The sequence below is a fragment of the Oncorhynchus tshawytscha genome, linkage group LG01 (assembly GCF_018296145.1).
Source record: "Oncorhynchus tshawytscha isolate Ot180627B linkage group LG01, Otsh_v2.0, whole genome shotgun sequence".
Lineage (NCBI taxonomy): Eukaryota > Metazoa > Chordata > Actinopteri > Salmoniformes > Salmonidae > Oncorhynchus > Oncorhynchus tshawytscha.
Window position 1 is genome coordinate 7,711,045 of NC_056429.1, and position 8,869 is coordinate 7,719,913.

Consider the following 8,869-nt stretch of genomic DNA (forward strand, 5'->3'; position numbering starts at 1 on the left):
AGTGGTCAGATGTCGTGGAGGAGTATATCACCTCAGTCATCGGCTTCATCCATAAATGTATCGACGACGTCCCCCCCACAGTGACCATATGTACATACCGCAACCAGAAGACATGGATTACAGGCAACATCCGCATCGAGCTAAAGGCTAGAGCTGCCACTTTCAAGGAGCGGGACACTAATCCGGACGCTTATAAGAAATCCCAATATGCCCTCAGACGAACCATCAAACAAGCAAATCGTCATTACAGGATTAAGATTGAATCCTACTACACCAGCTCTGACGCTCGTTAGATGTAGCAGGGCTTGAAAACTATTATGGACTACAAAGGGAAACCCAGCCGCGAGCTACCCAGTGACGCAAGCCTACCAGACGAGCTAAATGCCTTTTATGCTCACTTCGAGGCAAGCAACACTGAAGCATGCATGATAGCACCAGCTGTTCTGGACAACTGTGTGATAGTGCTCTCGGTAGCCGGTGTGAGCAAGACCTTTAAACGGGTCAACATTCACAAAGCCGCAAGGCCAGACGGATTACCAGGACGTGTACTCAAAGCATGCGCGGACCAACTGGAAAGTGTCTTCACTAACATTTTCAACCTCTCCCTAACCCAGTCTGTAATAGCTACATGTTTTAAGTAGTCCACCATAGTCCCAGTGCCCAAGGAAGCGAAGGTAACCTGCCTAAAGATTACCGCTCCATAGCACTCACGTCGGTAGCCATGAAGTGCTTTGAAAGGCTGGTCATGACTCACATCAACAGCATCCTCCCAGATACCCTAGACCCACTCCAATTCACATACCGCCCCACAGATCCACAGATGATGCAATCTCAATCAGACTCCACACTGCCCTTTCCCACCTGGGCAAGAGGAACACCTACAGTATGTGAGAATGCTGTTCATTGACTACAGCTGAGTGTTCAACACCATAGTGCCCACAAAGCTCATCACTAAGCTAAGGATCTCTGGGACATAACACCTCCCTCTGCAACTGGATCGTGCACTTCCTGATGGGCCGCCCCCAGGTGGTAGGGATAGTCAACAGCACGTCTGCTACGCTGATCCTCAATACTGGGGCCCCCCAGGGGTGCATGCTTAGTCCCCTCCTGTACTCCCTCTTCACCCATACTGCGTGGACAAACAGGACTCCAACAACCATCATTAGGTTTGCTGACGACACAACAGTGGTAGGACTGATCACCGACAACGATGAGACAGAGAGGAGGTCAGAGACCTGGCCGTGTGGTGCCTGGACAACAACCTCTCCCTCAATGTTAACACAACAAAGGAGATGATCGTGGACTACAGGAAAAGGCGGGCCGAACAGGCCCCCATTAACATTGACAGGGCTGTAGTAGAGCCGGTCGCGAGTTTCAAGTTCCTTAGTGTCCACATCACCAACAAACCATCATGGTCCAAACACACCAAGACAGTCTTGAAAAGGGCACGAATACACCTTTTCCTCAGCTAACCTGTACCCCCGCACATTGACTCGGTACCGGTACCCCCTCCCCTGTATATAGCCTCGTTGTTATTTTATTGTGTTACTTAAAAATAAAATAAAAAATGTTTGTTTATTTGGTAAATATGGTTAAAGTAAAACATCACCACTGCTGTCTCAGGATGGGAGGGTAGTTAGGTGGTTAGAGTAAAACCTCCATTATTTTTTTTTTACCACTGCTGTCTGCATAGTCACTTCACCCCTACCAGAATGGGAGGGTAGTTAGGGGGTCGTTGTTATTTTATTGTGTTACTTAAAAATAAAATAAAAAATGTTTGTTTAGTAAAACCTTACCACTGCTGTCTCAGGATGGGAGGGTAGTTAGGAGGTTAGAGTAAAACCTTACCACTGCTGTCTCAGGATGGGAGGGTAGTTAGGGGGTTAGAGTAAAACCTTACCACTGCTGTCTCAGGATGGGAGGGTAGTTAGGAGGTTAGAGTAAAACCTTACCACTGCTGTCTCAGGATGGGAGGGTAGTTAGGGGGTTAGAGTAAAACCTTACCACTGCTGTCTCAGGATGGGAGGGTAGTTAGGAGGTTAGAGTAAAACCTTACCACTGCTGTCTCAGGATGGGAGGGTAGTTAGGAGGTTAGAGTAAAACCTTACCACTGCTGTCTCAGGATGGGAGGGTAGTTAGGGTAGTTAGGGGGTTAGAGTAAAACCTTACCACTGCTGTCTCAGGATGGGAGGGTAGTTAGGGGTTAGAGTAAAACCTTACCACTGCTGTCTCAGGATGGGAGGGTAGTTAGGAGGTTAGAGTAAAACATTACCACTGCTGTCTCAGGATGGGAGGGTAGTTAGGGTAGTTAGGAGGTTAGAGTAAAACATTACCACTGCTGTCTCAGGATGGGAGGGTAGTTAGGGGGTTAGAGTAAAACCTTACCACTGCTGTCTCAGGATGGGAGGGTAGTTAGGGTAGTTATGAGGTTAGAGTAAAACCTTACCACTGCTGTCTCAGGATGGGAGGGTAGTTAGGGGGTTAGAGTAAAACTTTACCACTGCTGTCTCAGGATGGGAGGGTAATTAGGGTGTTAGAGTAAAACCTTACCACTGCTGTCTCAGGATGGGAGGGTAGTTAGGGTGTTAGAGTAAAACCTTACCACTGCTGTCTCAGGATGGGAGGGTAGTTAGGAGGTTAGAGTAAAACCTCACCACTGCTGTCTCAGGATGGGAGGGTAGTTAGTGACATCATGATGATGTAGCTAGTGCGGAAGTTGCTTTTGTAATTAACTGTGAGTGACAATCATCTAAAAACTATTTGAATTACTGGTATTGTGGACCTACTTTGTTTCTTATATGATTATCCTTTTCAATTTGAGGAAACAAAAATTTGTTGATAATTTCCACTGTGTTCCAAGGCAAAGATTTAGGTCTCAGTCTCAGTTTCATTTGTGCATATCTAGGCTAACTGATTGATTTATGGCATGAACCTTCCACACACATCTGGCTGGGTCAATCCACACAGATAGACAGCAGAACCAGACCATCTGGCTGGGTCAATCCATACAGATAGACAGCAGAACCAGACCATCTGGCTGGGTCAATCCATACAGATAGACAGCAGAACCAGACCATCTGGCTGGGTCAATCCACACAGATGGACATCAGAACCAGAACATCTGGCTGGGTCAATCCACACAGATAGACAGCAGAACCAGAACATCTGGCTGGGTCAATCCACACAGATAGACAGCAGAACCAGAACATCTGACTTGGTCAATCCACACAGATGGACAGCAGAACCAGAACATCTAACTGGGTCAATCCATACAGATGGACAGCAGAACCAGACCATCTGGCTGGGTCAATCCACACAGATGGACAGCAGAACCAGAACATCTGACTGGGTCAATCCACACAGATGGACAGCAGAACCAGAACATCTGGCTGGGTCAATCCACACAGATGGACAGCAGAACCAGAACATCTAACTGGGTCAATCCATACAGATGGACAGCAGAACCAGAACATCTGGCTGGGTCAATCCACACAGATAGACAGCAGAACCAGAACATCTGGCTGGGTCAATCCACACAGATAGACAGCAGAACCAGAACATCTGACTGGGTCAATCCACACAGATGGACAGCAGAACCAGAACATCTGACTGGGTCAATCCACACAGATGAACATTAGAACCAGATTAGCAGATCAACATATCTCGTTCTAGAGATTGGTATTAGTATAGAGGGGCACATTGTTGAAGAAAAGTTTCAAATGAAATCACGTTGCCAGATTACAATTAGGTTTATGGTAAATGTTGTACATTTCGCCCTGCAAGGTACGTTAAAGGGCTTTTCACACTACTTAACTGAGTTGAGCCAAACCAGGCTGTACTGAGCTGGCCTGGTTACACATCCACCGTTGATGCTGGATCTGTGCTGAAAAGGATCATGTGCAAAGAACATATCTGAGCCATGATAGAGAGCCATCGAAATGTTAGCGTTACTGAGTTGATTGCCGATCAGCCTTTTGAGCTTCCTTTCTATAGGTGGGGTCCTGCTACTAGGCAACCAGACTGAATGAATGTTAATTTGAGCTTAGATCCCTCTCTGTCTCTGTCTCTGTCTCTCTCTCTCTCTCTCTCTCTCTCTCTCCCTCTCTGTCTCTGTCTCTGCCTCTGTCTATGTCTCTCTGTCTCTCTCTCTGTCTCTGTCTATGTCTATGTCTCTGTCTATGTCTCTCTCTATGTCTCTCTCTATGTCTCTGTCTATGTCTATGTCTCTGTCTCTGTCTATGTCTCTGTCTATGTCTCTGTCTATGTCTATGTCTCTGTTTCTGTCTATGTCTCTGTCTCTGTCCCTGTCTATGTCTCTGTCTATGTCTATGTCTATGTCTATGTCTATGTCTATGTCTATGTCTATGTCTATGTCTCTGTCTATGTCTCTGTCTCTGTCTATGTCTATGTCTATGTCTCTGCCTCTGTCTCTGTCTCTGTCTATGTCTCTGTCTCTGTCTCTGTCTCTGTCTCTGTCTCTGTCTCTGTCTCTGTCTCTGTCTCTGTCTCTGTCTCTGCCTCTCTCTATGTCTCTGTCTCTGTCTATGTCTCTGTCTATGTCTCTGTCTCTGCCTCTGTCTCTGCTCTCTGTCTCTGTCTCTGTCTCTGTCTCTGTCTCTGTCTCTCTCTCTCTGTCTATGTCTCTGTCTATGTCTCTGTCTATGTCTATGTCTCTGTCTATGTCTCTGTCTATGTCTCTGTCTCTGTCTATGTCTCTGTCTCTGTCTCTGTCTCTGTCTCTGTCTCTGTCTCTGTCTCTGTCTCTGTCTCTGTCTCTGTCTCTGTCTCTGTCTCTGTCTCTGTCTATGTCTCTGTCTCTGTCTCTGTCTCTGTCTCTGTCTCTGTCTCTGTCTCTGTCTCTGTCTCTGTCTATGTCTATGTCTCTGTCTATGTCTCTGCCTCTGTCTCTGTCTCTGTCTATGTCTCTGTCTATGTCTCTGTCTATGTCTATGTCTATGTCTATGTCTCTGCCTCTGTCTCTGTCTCTGTCTCTCTCTCTCTCTCTGTCTCTGTCTCTGTCTCTGTCTCTGTCTCTGCCTCTGTCTCTGCCTCTGTCTATGTCTCTCTGTCTCTCTCTCTGTCTCTGTCTATGTCTCTGTCTATGTCTCTCTCTATGTCTATGTCTCTCTCTATGTCTCTGTCTATGTCTCTGTCTCTGTCTATGTCTATGTCTCTGTCTATGTCTATGTCTATGTCTATGTCTATGTTTCTGTCTATGTCTCTGTCTCTGTCTATGTCTCTGTCTATGTCTATGTCTATGTCCCTGTCTCTGCCTCTGTCTCTGTCTATGTCTCTGTCTATGTCTATGTCTCTGTCTATGTCTCTCTCTATGTCTATGTCTCTGTCTATGTCTATGTCTCTGTCTCTGTCTCTGTCTATGTCTCTGTCTATGTCTATGTCTCTGTCTATGTCTATGTTTCTGTCTGTCTCTGTCTCTGTCTATGTCTCTGTCTCTGCCTCTCTGTCTATGTCTCTGTCTATGTCTCTGTCTATGTCTATGTCTCTGTCTATGTCTGTCTCTGTCTCTCTCTCTGTCTCTCTCTCTGTCTCTGTCTATGTCTATGTCTCTGTCTCTGCCTCTGTCTATGTCTCTGTCTCTGTCTATGTCTCTGGCTATGTCTGTGTCTCTGTCTCTGCCTCTGTCTCTGCCTCTCTGTCTATGTCTATGTCTATGTCTCTGTCTATGTCTATGTCTATGTCTATGTCTCTGTCTATGTCTATGTCTATGTCTGTCTATGTCTCTGTCTCTGTCTATGTCTCTGTCTATGTCTCTGTCTATGTCTCTGTCTATGTCTCTGTCTCTGTCTCTGTCTCTGTCTATGTCTCTGTCTATGTCTATGTCTATGTCTATGTCTATGTCTATGTCTATGTCTATGTCTCTGTCTCTCTCTCTCTCTGTCTATGTCTATGTCTATGTCTATGTCTATGTCTCTGCCTCTGTCTATGTCTCTGACTCTGTCTATGTCTATGTCTATGTCTCTGTCTCTGTCTCTGTCTCTGCCTCTGTCTCTGTCTCTGTCTCTGTCTCTGTCTATGTCTCTGTCTCTGCCTCTGTCTATGTCTCTGTCTCTGTCTCTGTCTCTCTCTCTCTGTCTCTGTCTCTGTCTGTGTCTCTGTCTGGTCTGCAGAGAGAGAACATCACAGATAAGTATCCAGCACAGTTATGATCCCTTTCTGTTCTGATTGATCTAAGCTTCTTTTCATCTATTTTAAATCACTTTTTCCCCCCACTTTGCCCTGGAACTCTTCTCTCGGCCTCTCTTGTACTTTCTGACCTCTCTCCACCTTACCCACATAAACACCAGCCCCCCCGGGACAAGGAGAGAGAGATGTACTTATAATACTGTCACTCCACCTGTTTGCCCTATTTGCTGAAAGCATCAGATAAATAAGTTGTAGGTTTGATTCCCGTGTGGACCACAAGGTTTTAGGTTTGATTCCCGTGTGGACCACAAGGTTTTGGGTTTGATTCCTGTGTGGACCACAAGGTTTTAGGTTTGATTCCTGTGTGGACCACAAGGTTTTAGGTTTGATTCCTGTGTGGACCACAAGGTTTTAGGTTTGATTCCTGTGTGGACCACAAGGTTTTGGGTTTGATTCCTGTGTGGACCACAAGGTTTTGGGTTTGATTCCTGTGTGGACCACAAGGTTTTAGGTTTGATTCCCATGTGGACCACAAGGTTTTGGGTTTGATTCCTGTGTGGACCACAAGGTTTTAGGTTTGATTCCTGTGTGGACCACAAGGTTTTAGGTTTGATTCCTGTGTGGACCACAAGGTTTTGGGTTTGATTCCTGTGTGGACCACAAGGTTTTGGGTTTGATTCCTGTGTGGACCACAAGGTTTTAGGTTTGATTCCCATGTGGACCACAAGGTTTTGGGTTTGATTCCTGTGTGGACCACAAGGTTTTAGGTTTGATTCCTGTGTGGATCACAAGGTTTTAGGTTTGATTCCTGTGTGGACCACAAGGTTTTGGGTTTGATTCCTGTGCCGGAACACAAGGTTTTAGGTTTGATTCCTGTGCGGAACACAAGGTTTTTGGTTTGATTCCTGTGCGGACCACAAGGTTTTGGGTTTGATTCCTGTGCCGGAACACAAGGTTTTAGGTTTGATTCCTGTGTGGACCACAAGGTTTTAGGTTTGATTCCTGTGCCGGAACACAAGGTTTTAGGTTTGATTCCTGTGCGGAACACAAGGTTTTTGGTTTGATTCCTGTGCGGAACACAAGGTTTTAGGTTTGATTCCTGTGTGGACCACAAGTTTTAGGTTTGATTCCTGTGTGGACCACAAGGTGTCCAACAGGGCTAGTGGTTCTAGCTGGGCAGCAGGTGGTGTGGAGTGTCCAACAGGGCTAGTGGTTCTAGCTGGGCAGCAGGTGATGTGGAGTGTCCAACAGGGCTAGTGGTTCTAGCTGGGCAGCAGGTGGTGTGGAGTGTCCAACAGGGCTAGTGGTTCTAGCTGGGCAGCAGGTGATGTGGAGTGTCCAACAGGGCTAGTGGTTCTAGCTGGGCAGCAGGTGATGTGGAGTGTCCATCAGGGCTAGTGGTTCTAGCTGGGCAGCAGGTGATGTGGAGTGTCCAACAGGGCTAGTGGTTCTAGCTGGGCAGCAGGTGGTGTGGAGTGTCCATCAGGGCTAGTGGTTCTAGCTGGGCAGCAGGTGATGTGGAGTGTCCAACAGGGCTAGTGGTTCTAGCTGGGCAGCAGGTGATGTGGAGTGTCCAACAGGGCTAGTGGCAGTAAAGTACTGTCTGTTTTTTGGGCCGGCCGACCAGCTGTTCGTCCCTGTCCTGTAACAGTGGCAGACAGACAGCAGAGTGGTGAGTGTAGCAGAGCAGAGAGGTTAAAGGGGCAATCCGGGATTCGGATCTACATTTTTTTAACTTTCAAATTAATTATAAATTGCCATTGATTGCTGAAGAATATAACTTATAAATGCCTCATGAGCTTTAGTTTAACGGTCGTACGGCATCATAACCCATATTATAAACTTGTTTTACTTCATTGTTTGTAAATACTGTATAGCTTCAAAACATGGTTGCAAAACTACAGGGTCAGTCCATCCATCCATAGCTTTGACTGTCTATGAATTTGAGAGTGAGTCCAATCACTCAGCTATTTACTAAAACAAGTAGCGGTGCCGGGATGACCAGTCTGTTGCTTTTCCAATCCCAGATTGCCTCATTAATGCTAACAACTCTAACATCTGGCCGGTGAGGGCAGGCTCCTGGAGATGACATGGATTCCTGAGAGATAACGCTGGGATTTATCCACCAGAGAGGGGAAAGAGCAATTAGGACCAGTGTGTCACAGTACTGCAGAGAGAGAGAGGGCAGAGAGGGGGAGAGAGAGGGATGTGAACAGAGAGAGAGGGGAAGACAGGGATAGAGGCAGAAAGGAAGAGACAGAGAGGCAGAAAGGGAGAGGCAGAGAAAGAGAGAGAGAGAGGGATATGAACACAGAGAGAGGGGGAGAGGCAGAGAGGTAGATTCAGAGAGAGAGATGGAGAGAAAGAAAGAGAGCAACAGGCAGATGAGCAGAGAGAGAGAGTAGGATGGAGAGAGAGTGGGATGAGAGAGAGTGGGATGGAGAGCGATTGGGATGGAGAGAGAGAGAGAGGATGGAGAGAGAGTAGGATGGAGAGTGTCACGATCGTGTGGAGAGACAGACCAAGGCGCAGCGGATGTTGAGTTCCACATATTTATTTCAAAGTGAAACTTTGAAAAACAATAAATCAATAAAGGAACAACGAAACGTGACTACTTGGTGCACAAACACAAAACAATAACCCACAAACACAGCTGGGAAAAAAGCTACTTAAATATGATCCTCAATTAGAGGCAACGATTACCAGCTGCCTCTAATTGGGAACC